At 41.6% G+C, this 13,902-nt stretch overlaps 1 protein-coding gene across 4 annotated transcripts in view; it reads left to right on the forward strand.

The window, feature by feature from the left end:
- The window catches only part of ATP6V1A (ATPase H+ transporting V1 subunit A), a 68,998-nt gene that overhangs the window by 5,262 nt on the left and 49,834 nt on the right, over nucleotides 1–13,902 (forward strand). The window contains exon 1 of one of the 4 annotated variants that reach the window (XM_066241628.1): nucleotides 12,451–12,471. The exons of the other annotated variants lie outside the window; for them this stretch is intronic. The gene's annotated coding sequence lies outside the window, so the exon portion shown is untranslated. Of the gene's footprint in view, nucleotides 1–12,450; nucleotides 12,472–13,902 lie in introns of those variants that run through there. 4 annotated transcript variants of the gene reach the window in all.

Below are 13,902 nucleotides of genomic sequence, written 5' to 3' on the forward strand. Positions count from 1 at the left end.
TCTGTGATCCCACTCTCAAGCCAGTGACCCCACACTCAAGTTGGTGAGCCCAAGCTTAAGCCGGATAGCCCACGCTCAAACTGGCGACCTCAGGGTTTTGAACCTGGGTCCTCAGTCCCAGTCTGATGCTTAGCCAATGCACTACTGTCTGGTCAGGCGACTTAATATTTTCTATAAAAAGATTTTCCAAAGCATATGATCATTTGTATGTGGAATCAACTTAAAGATGTAGTTCTTCTGTTTCTAAATTATCCCTACAATGGATTATAGAAATACATTAAAATTGCACAGGCCAGTAACACAGGCAGTTTTTAGTACATGCGTATGTTTAAAAATGTTGCCTTTTATGTTTTTATCCTATTTTTATCCTCATATGATGTTGACATAGGAATGTAGAGAACATAGTGGAGACATCAGTTAAAATAAATTTTTTTCCTTCCTACATTGAGATGATTCACAAGGATTAGTAGTTTTGTATTGGAAAATATCAGTAAATTAAACAGTAATTGAAGTACAGCTATCATGAGTTTATGTTTCACCTTAATCCTGAAAAAAAATTATTACTCATTTGTTCTAAGGGAAAAATTTCTTAAGAGATTATTGAATATTCTTTTTAATGTCAGATTCTCTATTGTAGTAAAATTAAGATTGTAGTCAGTAACTATGTTTTTTATTTAATTTTTTTCAATAGAAACTTTAATTATTTTAAGAGGAGAGGAAGTGGGGGGAGAAAGAGTTCTGGTCATTCATACATTCATTGGTTGAGGTTTTTTTGTGCCCTCTGGGGATTAAATCTACCGCCTGGTGCATGGGGAGGATGCTCCAACCAACTGAGCTACTCAGCCCTGGCTTTCTGTAGAAACTTTAAAAGTTTATTCTGTTTTTTTATTGTAAAATGAAAGTGACTTTGGCTTAATAAGTGTATTCTCATATATTATATATAGTGTATACATATTATGTACATAGTAAATATATATATAGTGTGTGTTTTTATAAAGACAGCTGAAATACAGTGGATGTGTATGTTCATGGTAATAAATCTTTATTTTTACCAGAAACTATTAAAGCCATCTTTAAAATTAGTAACTGTTGTGAATTTAATTACCTAGGGATTACTTTAATTGATTTGAAACTTCCCTTTCTTATATTTGTTCATAGTTAGACCTATTTAATAAATCGCAATTGCAAATAGTTTTTAAAAATTGGGCCTAGCGTGCGGAGGACCCGGGTTCAATTCCCGGCCAGGGCACACAGGAGAAGCGCCTATTTGCTTCTCCACCCCTCCGCCGCGCTTTCCTCTCTGTCTCTCTCTTCCCCTCCCGCAGCCAAGGCTCCATTGGAGCAAAGATGGCCCGGGCGCTGGGGATGGCTCTGTGGCCTCTGCCTCAGGCGCTAGAATGGCTCTGGTCGCAACATGTTGACGCCCAGGATGGGCAGAGCATTGCCCCCTGGTGGGCAGAGCGTCGCCCCTGGTGGGCGTGCCGGGTGGATCCCGGTCGGGCGCATGCGGGAGTCTGTCTGACTGTCTCTCCCCGTTTCCAGCTTCAGAAAAATGGAAAAAAAAAAAAAAAAAAATTGATGGCGCCTGACCAGGCGGTGGCGCAGTGGATAGAGCGTTGCACTGGGATGTGGAGGACCCAGGTTCGAGATCCCGAGGTCGCCAGCTTGAGCGCAGGCTCATCTATCTGGTTTGAGCAAAGCTCACCAGCTTGGACTCAAGATCACTGGCTTGGAGCAAGGGGTTACTCGATCTGCTGAAGGCCCGCGGTCAAGGCACATATGAGAAAGGAATCAACAACTTAAGGTGTTGCAAGGAAAAACTAATGATTGATGCTTCTTATCTCTCTCTGTTCCTGTCTGTCTGTCCCTATCTATCCCTCTCTCTGACTCTCTCTGTCTCTGTAAAAAACAAACAAAAAAAAGGCATTTCATTGGTGTTTTCAGATTCAACCTATGCTTTCTTTTGTTGCTTTTTTTCTTTTGATATCAACATTTGACTAGCTTACTGCAATAACATTTTCACTTTTGAATCTTTAATTTTTTAAATTTTTTTGTGACACAGGGACAGAGAGACAGGAAGGGAGAGAGATGAGAAACATCAATTTTTCCTTGCGGCTCCTTAGTTGTTCATTGATTGCTTTCTCATATGTGTCTTGACCCGGGGGCTACAGCAGAACGAGTGACCCCTTGTTCAAGCCAGCGACTTTTGAGCTCAAGCCAGCAACCATGGGTCATGTCTATGATTCCACGCTCAAGCCAGTGACCCTATGCTCAAGCTGGATGAGCTCGTGCTCAAACTGGCGACCTTGGGCTATCAAACCTGGATCCTCTGTGTCCCAGTTTGACGCTCTTATATCCACTGTGCACTGCCTGGTCAGGCTAAATCGTGAATTTTTTAATTTTTTGAGAGGGGCAGGGAGGGAGAGAGACAGGAACATGGAGCTGCTCCTGTATGTGCCCTGACAGGAGAGTCAAATCCAGCAACCTCTGTGCTCTAGGTCTAGGACAATGTTCCAACTGAGCTATCTAGCCAGGGCTTTAATTTTTATTGCTTATTAGAGAAACAGAGAGAGGAGGGGAGAAAAAGGGGAGGAAGAAGGGGGGAAGCATTTGTTGTTCCACTCAGTCGTGCATTTTTTGGTTGCTTCCCTTGTGTGTCCTGACTAGGGATCAAACCCACAACCTCTATTTTTTCAGGCCAATGCTCTTATGGACTGAGCTAACCAGCCAGGGCCTCACTTTTGAATCTTAATGCTACCTACCAGTTGAAGCAATTGTTCCTTGGGAGTTAAGCCTTTTGAAAAATTATACCTACAACATTCCATGTTTGGTTTCTTTTCTGAAAAATAATTAAGCTTATTTCTTTGGGAATAAAATGGGTAATGCAGGTATGATGCGGAAGAGCTCCCGCTCTGCTTGAGCAATGAAAAACAACCAGACTTTGTTTTAGTTACTTTTTAACTTAACTTTTTAAACTGTTTATTTAAAAGTACAATAGAGAAGACTAACAGAAAATATAAATACTTATGATCCTGGCTAGATAGCTCAGTTGGTTATAGCTTTGTCATTTTACGCCAAGGTTGCAGGTTCAATCCCTGGTCTGGGCACATACAAGAATGAACCAATGAATGCATAAATAAGTGAAACAAAAGATTGATGTTTCTCTCTCTCCCTTCCTCTCTCTCTAAAAGCATTAAATCAATAATTTTTAAAGAGAAAATACTTTTCTGACCTGTGGTGGCGCAGTGGATAAAGTGACAACCTGGAATGCTGAGGTCACTGATTGAAAACCCTTAGCTTTCCCAATCAGGCCACGTACCTCAAGCAACGAACAACAAAAGTGAAGCAATTCTAAATTGACATTTCTTACTCCCCCCCATAAAATCAATAAAATCTTTTACAAAAATACTTATAAAATAAAAGAAAGAGGATGATAAAGTTGTATATATGTAGTAGTGATTATATATACATATTGAAAAAGATGGAAGGAAATGCATAAAAATCAAGAATTGTCTCTAGATTAGATGAAAAATGATGTGAAATTTATTGCTATAGGCCCTGGCCGGTTGGCTCAGCGGTAGAGCGTCAGCCTGGTGTGCGGGGGACCCGGGTTCGATTCCTGGCCAGGGCACATAGGAGAAGCGCCCATTTGCTTCTCCACCCCTCCCCTTCCTCTCTGTCTCTCTTCCCCTCCCACAGCCAAGGCTCCATTGGAGCAAAGATGGCCCGGGCGCTGGGGATGGCTCCTTGGCCTCTGCCCCAGGCGCTAGAGTGGCTCTGGTTGCAGCAGAGCGACACCCCGGAGGGGCAGAGCATCGCCCCCTGGTGGGCAGAGCGTCGCTTCTGGTGGGCGTGCCGGGTGGATCCCGGTCGGGCGCATGCGGGAGTCTGTCTGACTGTCTCTCCCTGTTTCCAGCTTCAGAAAAATACAAAAAAAAAAAAAAATTATTGCTATACCTTGTGTATATTTGATTTTGTACATTCAATAGTCATGGCTTTGGGCAGAAAATGTTTTTAATTTGACATGGAAAATTAAGATACGCCTGGCCACTTTGCTCAGTGGTAGAGCATTGGCCAAGTGTGTGGATGTCTGAGTTCGATTCCCAGTCAGGGCACACAGGAGAAGCGACTATCTGCTTCTCCATCCCTCTCTCTGTCTTCCCTTCCTGCAGCCATGGCTGGATTGGATCGAGCACATCAGCCCTGGGTGCTGAGGACGACTTCATGGAGCCTTCTCAGGTGCTAAAATTAGCTTGTTGAGAGCATGGCCCCAGATGGGCAGAGCATCAGCTCCAAGCAGGGGTTGTCAGGTGTATCCTGGTCAGGGCACATGTGGGAGACTGTCTCTCTATCTCCCCTCCTCTCATTTGGAAAAGAAGGTGAAAAAAGAAAATTAAGATATTTGTATAATGATTTCTTCATAATTAGTTGGATATCTTAAGTGAAAATGGGTTTTTTTTTTTTGTATTTTTCTGAAGTTGGAAACGGGGAGGCAGTCAGACAGACTCCCGCATGCGCCCGACCGGGATCCACCCGGCACGCCCACCAAGGGGCGATGCTCTGCCGCAACCAGAGCCATTCTAGCGCCTGAGGCAGAGGCCACAGAGCCATTCTCAGCGCCCGGGCCAACTTTGCTCCAGTGGAGCCCTGGCTGCGGGAGGGGAAGAGAGAGACAGAGAGGAAGGAGAGGGGGAGGGGTGGAGAAGCCGATGGGCACTTCTCCTGTGTGCCCTGGCCGGGAATCGAACCTGGGACTCCTGCACGCCAGGCCGACGGTCTATCACTGAGCCAACCAGCCAGGGCTTAAGTGAAAATGTTTTGACTTAACCCAATCACTAAATAAGGTTTTTAATTTTTAAAGTGTGGATATATTCTTATGCTTATGTAAGTATAGCAAAATTTTAAAAAGCAGAAGTAAACTCTAGCATATAAAGGAATGTTTTTGTCATTATACAGAAACATCAAAATTTAGTATTTCCTTAATCTTGCCAAATATCCATTTAGTCAGTTCAAATTTCTGATGGTCTCATAATTTGTTTCAGTTTATTTATTATAAATAAAGTTTTATAATCTGTTTACTTTTATGTCTTTTAGGTTTCCTGTCTTTAAAGGGTCATATCACTACATCTAGATGGAACGTATGAAGAAAATTTAGGAGTTTAATGTTTTAATAGTTTTTCTGTTCTAATTATGTGTTTATACTTTCTTATAGACCAAATCACTGAATTTTTTTTAAAGATTTTATTGATTTTAGAGGGGTGGGGAACGAGAAGTAGTTGCTTCATTTCATTTACTTACTTACTTATTTTTCAAGTGAGAGTAGGGAACATATGGAGACAGACTCCTGCATGCACGGAGGCTGGGATTCACCAGGCAACTCCCGCCTGGGGCCAATACTCTGCCCATCTGGAGCCGCTAGCAACTGAGTTGTTTTTAGCGCCTGAGGCAGAGGCTTTGAAGGAGCTATCCTCAAGTTGCCAGGGTGCTCAAATCAATCAAGTCATGGCTGTGGGAGGGGGGAGAAGCAGATGGTCTCCTCTCCTGTATGCCCTGACTGGGAATTGAACCCAGAACGTCCACATGCTGGGTTGATGCTCTACCACTGAGCACCCAGCCATGGTCAGTTGCTTCACTTGCTTGCTTGTTGTTTGTTGTATATGCCTGACAGGGCAAGGCCAGGGTTTCCAACCATCAACCTCAGTGTTCCATGGCTACGTTCTATTTGCTTTGCCACCACAGGCCAGCCTCCAAATCACGGATTTGATTCTCAGCTTCATCTACTCTCTTGTTGACTCCCTGTCAGTTATGCATTTCAGTTAGTGTAGCCTTTATTTCTGACTGGTACTTTTTTATGTTTTCCATGTCCTCTTTTATACTTTTAAAGTTCTTACTAAGTTTATGGAGCGTCCTTATAACCAGTGTTTTGAACTCTGCACCTGATGAATTTCTTGTCTTTATTTTTTGTTCAAGTGTTTTTTTGGGGGAGGGTCATATTTCTTTGTCTCCTTATTTTGCCTGTCTCCCTGTGTTTGTTTCTGTGTATTAGGTAGAGAAGCTACATCTCCCAGTTCCAGATAGTGTCTTATGTAGTAGGTGTCCTTCAGGGCCAAATGGGACAGCCTCCCCAGGAGCCTGAGATGGGTGCTTCAGGTGCGGCCACCCTCCCTCGCCTTTGTTAGGGGTGTGTTTCCATCTGTTTTAGTTGAGCCTTGACTATTGTTGGCACTTCATTAGGAAGTATTTACCCCCAGGCATATTGGTTCCATGACTGGCTGGGACCATGGAGAGTATCTGCTCTTCCGGGGCGTACACCACTGGGTAGAACTCCCTGGAAGAGGCTCCGGTGCTTACCAGTCTGCCACTCATGGCGGTGGTTGGCTGGTGCTCTGGTGTAGTCTCGAACTGTCCACTGCGTATGCAAACTCTGGGGCTTCCCGGGAGGTGCAGCCAAGGTGCTTGGGACCACCTGGCACAAGCTACAAAGCGATCTACAGATGGCTGCTACTTGTGTTGGGCTTGGAGGTGCCCATGAGAGGCCAAGCTGCAAACCAAAGCCTTTAATAAAATGCTGTATTTTTCGCTCCATAAGATTCACGGTCATTTCCCTCCACTTTGGGGGGGGGTGTGTGTGTGTGTCTTATGGAGTGAAAATATGGTAAGTTTCCAGCAAGAGCCAAGACAGGCCATTTTTATGGTAATACCAGTGGAAATGGCTTGGGTGGGTCCACAATTTGGGTGGGTACCATCTCAGGGAATCACCAGGTTTAGGTAAAGTGTTGATAGAAACTTTAGGTAAGTGTTAGGTAAAGCCAGGTTGATAGAAACTCAGATATGGCTCCCATCTGCTGGCCCTGTGGGTAGAGGGCTCAGCAAAGGAATGATAGCCTCTGCCAACACTTCTGTCTGGGAGAAAGCTGCCCCTCCAGCCATCAGTGGACAAATCAGTTTCTCCTTATATGTTCCAGAAACCTTTTGAGCTGCTGCCCCAGCGAGTGAGTTTGAATAAATCTGTGCATGGTCCCTTTAAGAGGAGTCGCCTGGGACTCCAGGAGCCCTCTTTCTCGCTCATCCACAATCCTTGCTGGTTTCCACAGCAAGAAGTATGGCGACTTCTCTTCCTGTCACTGGAACCCTGGACTGGAGGGCCTAGTGTGGAGCTGGGACACCAATCTTTAGGGGGGACCTGTGCAATGGAGATAACTTGCCCGAATTTTTTTTTCTTTTGAGGGGGAGGGAGAAAGGGATAGAAACATCGATTTGTTGTTCTACTTATTTATGCACTCATTGGCTGATTCTTGTGTGTGCCCTGACCAGGGATCAAACCCGCAACCTTGGCGTATCAGGATGGTGCTCTAACCAAGCTACCTGCTTAGCCAGGGCTTCTTGATTTTTAAGGACTGCAGGTGAGTTCGGGACCACCTCAGTCCAAGGCTCTGCCCCTCCTACCAGTCTCGATGTGGTGTCTTCTTTATATCCTTAGTTGTAGGACTTGTGTTCAGCTAGATTGTCAGTTCTGAATGATGGTTGTTCTGTAGTGTAGTTGTAATTTTGATGTGGTTTTGGGAGTATATAAGTACTGCACTTACCAACTCCACAGTCTTGACCAGAAGCCCTCATATAAAGGAATTTAATACATGACACAATATATTTCAATCCAATGGGAAATAAGGGCACATATATGGTAAAAATAACTGACACAGCTTATCTGTCTAGAAGAAAATAAAATTGAGCAAGTACTTTGCAGCATTGACAAAAACCAGTTCAGATGATTAAAAACTTAAATATAAAAATGGAGTAGTAAGTCATCTTAGTAAAAAAATAAAAGCTCAAATATAAACAGTAAAATATTAAAAATATTAAACTCCTAAATTTTCTTCATACATTCCATCTAGATGTATTGATATGACCTTTTAAAGCAAGATAGGAAACCTAAAAGTCATAAAAGTAAACATAAATTATAAAACTACATAGAAATTAAGAATTTTTCAATTGCAAAAATAAAGGACAAAGCAGATTAGAAAATATGTTTGAAATATAAATAACAGATAATAAGTAAACATTTTAAGGAACTATTGCTATTAAGAAAAAGTTCACACAATATAAACATGAATAAAACATATGACCAGAACTTCACAGAAGAGAAATCAGATATTAACAAACTTATGAAAAATAGTGTAACTTCACTAGTAATTAGTATACTAACAATAGAATATTCTTTTCTGATTAGCAAAAGTTAAGTGATAAACGTATTACTAGCAGGTATATGTGGTAAAAGATTTCCTCATTAGATGTACTAGAGATGCAAATTGTTACAGTTTTTTTTTAGTAAACGATCAGGCAGTAACTGTTACTTACAACAACCTTGTAAGATAGGTATTATTTTTATTTTCATTTAACAAATGAATCAAATTAGGCATGGGATGGTTAAATGCCCAACAAAGTCACATAACTCGTAAATAATAGGACTTGGTATTTGAATCCAGGTAGTATCTTTCCAAAAAATTGCTGTCTTTTTTTATTTTCCTGTGGGGAGGCAGAGAGACAGACTCCCACATGTACCCAAACAGGATCCACCCAGCAAGCCCACCAGAGGCCGATGCTCTGCCCATTCTAGGGTATTGCTTCATTGCATCTGGAGCCATTCTAGCACCTGAGGCAGAGGCAATGAAGCCATCCTCAGCACCCAGGCCACCTTTGCTCCAATAGAGCCTTCCTTGGCTTTGGGAGGGGAAGAGAGAGATAGAAAGAAGAGGGGGACGGGTGGAGAAGCAGATGGTCGCCTCTCCTGGGTGCCCTGGCTGGGAATTGAACCCGGGACTTCCATACGCCAAGGCCAATGCTCTGCCACTGAGCCAGCTGGCCAGGGCCTAAAGAATTGCTATCTTAATACTACCAAGTATACAGCCTCTCTTACTACCACAGGTCATTTAACTAGCCTCCATATTAATGGACAGTCTAATTCTAGTTCATTAATTTTTTTTTCTTTTTCTTTTTTTTTTTTTCATTTTTCTGAAGCTGGAAACAGAGAGAGACAGTCAGACAGACTCCCGCATGCGCCCGACCGGGATCCACCCGGCATGCCCACCATGGGGCGACGCTCTGCCCATCCTGGGCGTCGCCATGTTGTGACCAGAGCCACTCTAGCGCCTGAGGCAGAGGCCACAGAGCCATCCCCAGCGCCCGGGCCATCTTTGCTCCAATGAAGCCTTGGCTGCGGGAGGGGAAGAGAGAGACAGAGAGGAAAGCGCGGTGGAAGGGTGGAGAAGCAAATGGGCGCTTCTCCTGTGTGCCCTGGCCGGAATCGAACCTGGGTCCTCCGCACGCTAGGCCGATCTAGTTCATTAATTTTGTTGCTATGATAAAATATTTGTTAATAGGACATTTTGTACACATAAAGTCAGTTCCTAAAAATGGAAGTACTGGGTCAAAGGATATATACATTTTTTATTTTGGTGAGTATTGCCAAATTACTCTTTATTTTAGGGATGTCCTAAACTTCAGGTTTGTCTTCAGTATTTTGCTGAAAACCATTTAGCTTGCGTCCTAGGGAGGCTGAATAGCCAATGCCTTTAACATTTCTAGCATCCCTGAATTATGTGTGATCTACCATCATATCTATCAATGTAACAATGTCCATATAAGAACAAGATCTTGTTACTTTCAAATAATAGCAAGCATTCTAGATATAATTTGAAATGTCCCTTTTGTGATGTTTTGCATTGAAGTATTCTATCAATTGAAGTTTGAATGCATGTATATTAAAAGAGTAAAATACTACAATTTTTGTAAATTGTGAAAGTGGTTGATTTTATGTACCAAAACAATTTTGTAGTAGTTTTAAAAATAGGTACATAAGGAATCAGATTACTAAATAGTGTGATAACTAGCTAAATGTAGGTGTATCTATTCTTGTGAAAAATAGATTTTCAATAACCAATATGTCCTATCTTATGTAGTGCTGAATTAGGCAGTGGGGGGCTTTATTCAGATAGTTACCACATCCACAAGTTCTTTTTAATATAATTCTTCTATTCAGTGTCCTCTAATTCAGTGTTTTTCAACTGCCAGTCCATGGACCAGTCCACCAGAAATTTAGTTCATGAAAGAGTTAAACGCTCTGATGTTGTATGAAGATCATAGACCCAGTGATCTTAGTCAAATTTGCTTATGTTCAATGTGATTTCTGCCTTAGTGGTCATTGAAATAAGCCGCCTATTTTCACTGGTCCCCAAGTGTAAAAAGGTTGAAAACCACTGCTCTATTTCATTTGTTTCAAGAATGGAAAAAAAAAAATCTCTTACTGTTAATTCACAAAGCAGGCTGATGGACACCAACCTCTTGAATTTAAAATACAGAAATTCGCTCAGATCCCAGCTTAGTACCTGCAGTGCTTGAATGTAGATTGATAGTACCTGCTATTGTTCAGTTGGGTATGCATGTGTTTGAAATAGGATCTCATCCTAACCCAAAGATACTGTTGGATAAAGAGGGTGGGGAAAGTACCTATGAAGAGGCAGATAAACAATCAGTTCTTTATTGTAGTATGAACTATTTCTACCTCAAATTAATACAGACAATGACTCTCACTTCCTCATCCTTTGAATGAATCACTGAACTATAGCAACTTCATTATCTATAATATTAGCCTGAGTTATGGAAGACAAACTCTTCTATGCCTCATGGTTCAAAAGTTTATTAAAGATAGGGTTAAGGTTTCCTAAATCCCCAGCCAGAATACTGCCATTAAGCTTTGTTCTAAAAACATAGATAAGTAAGTACTTTAGATGCATAGCTGACTTATATACTCCTGAGCTGTTAAGTGACTAGAAATTTGCAGAATTTGCTGAACTTGACAGGACAAGAAGGTGCCCACACAGTTATATCAAGAACCACATAAATTCATTCTGAACCGAAACGTGTTTGGTTGTTTTCAGCTGTTCCCTGTACTGTGCTTCTCGGGGTAAGGTCTTATCAGCCTCATAATGTAGTCTTACAAGTGTTCATTGACAAGTAAAAACAAAAGTGAACATGCCTGGTCAGTTTTGGTGCAGTGGATAGAGCATCAACATGGGGTGCTGACGTCCCAGCCTCGAAACTCCGAGGTTGCCAGCTTGAGCACAGGCTCCTCTGGCTTGAGTATAAGCTCACCAGAGAGAGCTCAGGGTTGCTGGATTGAGCCCAGACATTGATGGCTTGAGCAAAGGTAACTGGCTCAGCTGGAGCCCCCTGGTCAAGGCACATATGAGAAGTGGTCAGTGAACAACTAAAGTGACACAACTACGAGTTGATGCTTCTCATCTTCTCTCTCTCTCTCTCTCTCTCTCTCTCTCTCTCTGGCTAACAAGAAGAAAAGAAAAAACAAAACAAAAGTGAATATAAAGTATTTTGTGTAAGCATTATGCCCGTAAAGTGGTTTGTGTTTTTTAAGAAAAGGTTTATTAAGGTATAATTAACATCCATGTATTTAAAGTGTACAGATTGATATTTTGATGTATGTATGTATATGTATATACCTGTGAAACTATTGCTACGTTCAATATAGTGAACATATCCATCACTCCCAAAAGAAGTTTCCTTGTGCCTCTGTCATTCCTTTATACCTGCCACTGCCTACCCTCAAGCAACTACTGATACGTTTTACATCACTAATGTTATTTTGCATTTTGTTGAATTTTATAATTTTATAAATGGAACCATTTTATTTCTGTTTTTAGCATAATTATTTTGAGATTACTCCAGGTTGTTATATGTGTCAATGATTTGTTTGTTTTGAGATTTTACTGATTCTACAGAGGAGTGAGCAAGAAGCAGTTACTTCATTCTAGCTGTTCATTGGTTGCTTGTAGTATGTGCCTTGACTGAGGAAACCCAGGTTCTCAAACCAGTGATTTCAGTGTTCTGGGTCAGTACTCTATCCACTGCACCACCACAGGCCAGGCATGATTTGTTTCTTTTTATTGCTGAGTATCGTTCCATTGTATGGATATATCAGTACTACAATTTGTTTATTTGTTGACAGATACTGGAGTTGTGTTATCACTTTTTGGCTATTATGAATAAAAATGCTATGAAAATCCCTGTAAAAGTCTTTGGACATAAGCATTCATTTCTCCTGGGCAAATACCAAAAAGTAGAATGACTGGATCACATGGTAGATGTATGTTTATCTTTGTAAGATGAATGTTTATCTTTGTAAGTAATTGCAAATTGTTTTTCCAAAGTGGTTGTACCATTTTACATTCCTACCAACAGTATATGAGCATTCTAGTTCTACATCCTTACCAAAATTCCTACAGTTTGTTTGTTTGTGTGTTTGTTTAGTTATTTATCAATCAAGTGAGAGGCAGAGAGACCAACTCTGGCATGGGCCCCGACCAGGATTTACCCAGCAAGCCCCCTATGGCGTGATGCTCTGCCCATGTGGGTCCGTTGCTCCACTGCTTGGCAACCAAGCTATTTTTAGCTCCTGAGGTAAGGCCATGGTGCCATCTTCAGCGCCTGGGGCCAGCTTGCTCAAATGAGCTATGGCTGTGGGAGAGGGAGAGAGAGGAGGGAAGGATGGAGAAACAGATGATCGCTTCTCCTGTGTGCCCTGACCAGGAGTTGAACCTGGGACTTCATACACTGGGCTGACACTCTACAATGAGCCAACTGGCCAGGACTTACCATCAGTCTTTTAAATATTAGCCATTCTAGGTATGCAGTAACATGAGTTCTGGGAGTTTTTTTAAATATTCTAGATATTTCCTTTATCAGATTTGTGCTTTTTAAATATTTCCCCCAGTCTAACTTTTCTTTTTGTTCTAGTAATGTCTACGAAGAGAAGAAATTTTATTTGCATTAAGTACAAGTTATCAATTAGTTCTTTTATGGATTGTGCTTTTAATATTGTCTATAATCTACCTAATCCAACTTGACTAAGGAAGTTTTTTTTTGTATTTTTCTGAAGCTGGAAACGGGGAGGCAGTCAGACAGACTCCCGCATGCGCCCAACCGGGATCCACCCGGCATGCCCACCAGGGGGCGATGCCCTGCCCATCTTGGGGCGTCGCTCTGCCGCAATCAGAGCCATTCTCAGCGCCCGGGCCAACTTTGCTCTAGTGGAGCCTTGGCTGCAGGAGGGGAGGAGAGAGACAGAGAGGAAGGAGAGGGGGAGGGGTGGAGAAACAGATGGGCGCTTCTCCTGTGTGCCCTGGCGGGGAATCGAACCCGGGACTCCCGCACAACAGGCCAACTCTCTACCACTGAGCCAACCGGCTGGGGCCAGGAAGTTTTATAATGAAGTTTTATAATAAAGTTTTAGGTTTTACATTTAGGTCTACTGTCTATTCTTAGTTAATTTTTATCAGTGGTGCAAGGTATAGATTGAAATACCATTTTTTGCATTACCTATTCATTTGTTCTACCACCCATGTTAAAAAACTACCATTTCTCCATTGAATTCCTTAGCAAATTTGTCAAAAGTCAGTGTCCATCTATGTGTGTTGTAGTCTTTTTGAATTAATATGTTTTTAAATTCTAAAACAATAATAACAGGCAGAACAACAGAGAGACAGTCTTACCTATTCTTTATAGAATTATTTGGTGTTTTAGAATTCTAATATTAAATAACCACTAAATTTTTAACATTTTAACTTTTAACAAAACTTATTATTTTATATCAGAAGGTCATTCTATGATTAATATTTGGCTTCAGCTTTAGCTTTAGGTAAATATTGGTTTTTTTGTTTGTTTGTTTTTTACAGAGAGAGAGAGTTAGAGAGAGGGATAGATAGGGACAGACAGACAGGAATGGAAAGAGATGAGAAGCATTAATCATCATTTTTTTGTTGCGACACCTTAGTTGTTCATTAATTGCTTTCTCATATGTGCTGTGACCATGGGCCTTCAGCAAACCGAGTA

The sequence above is a fragment of the Saccopteryx bilineata genome, chromosome 8, assembly GCF_036850765.1.
Source record: "Saccopteryx bilineata isolate mSacBil1 chromosome 8, mSacBil1_pri_phased_curated, whole genome shotgun sequence".
Classification (NCBI taxonomy): domain Eukaryota; kingdom Metazoa; phylum Chordata; class Mammalia; order Chiroptera; family Emballonuridae; genus Saccopteryx; species Saccopteryx bilineata.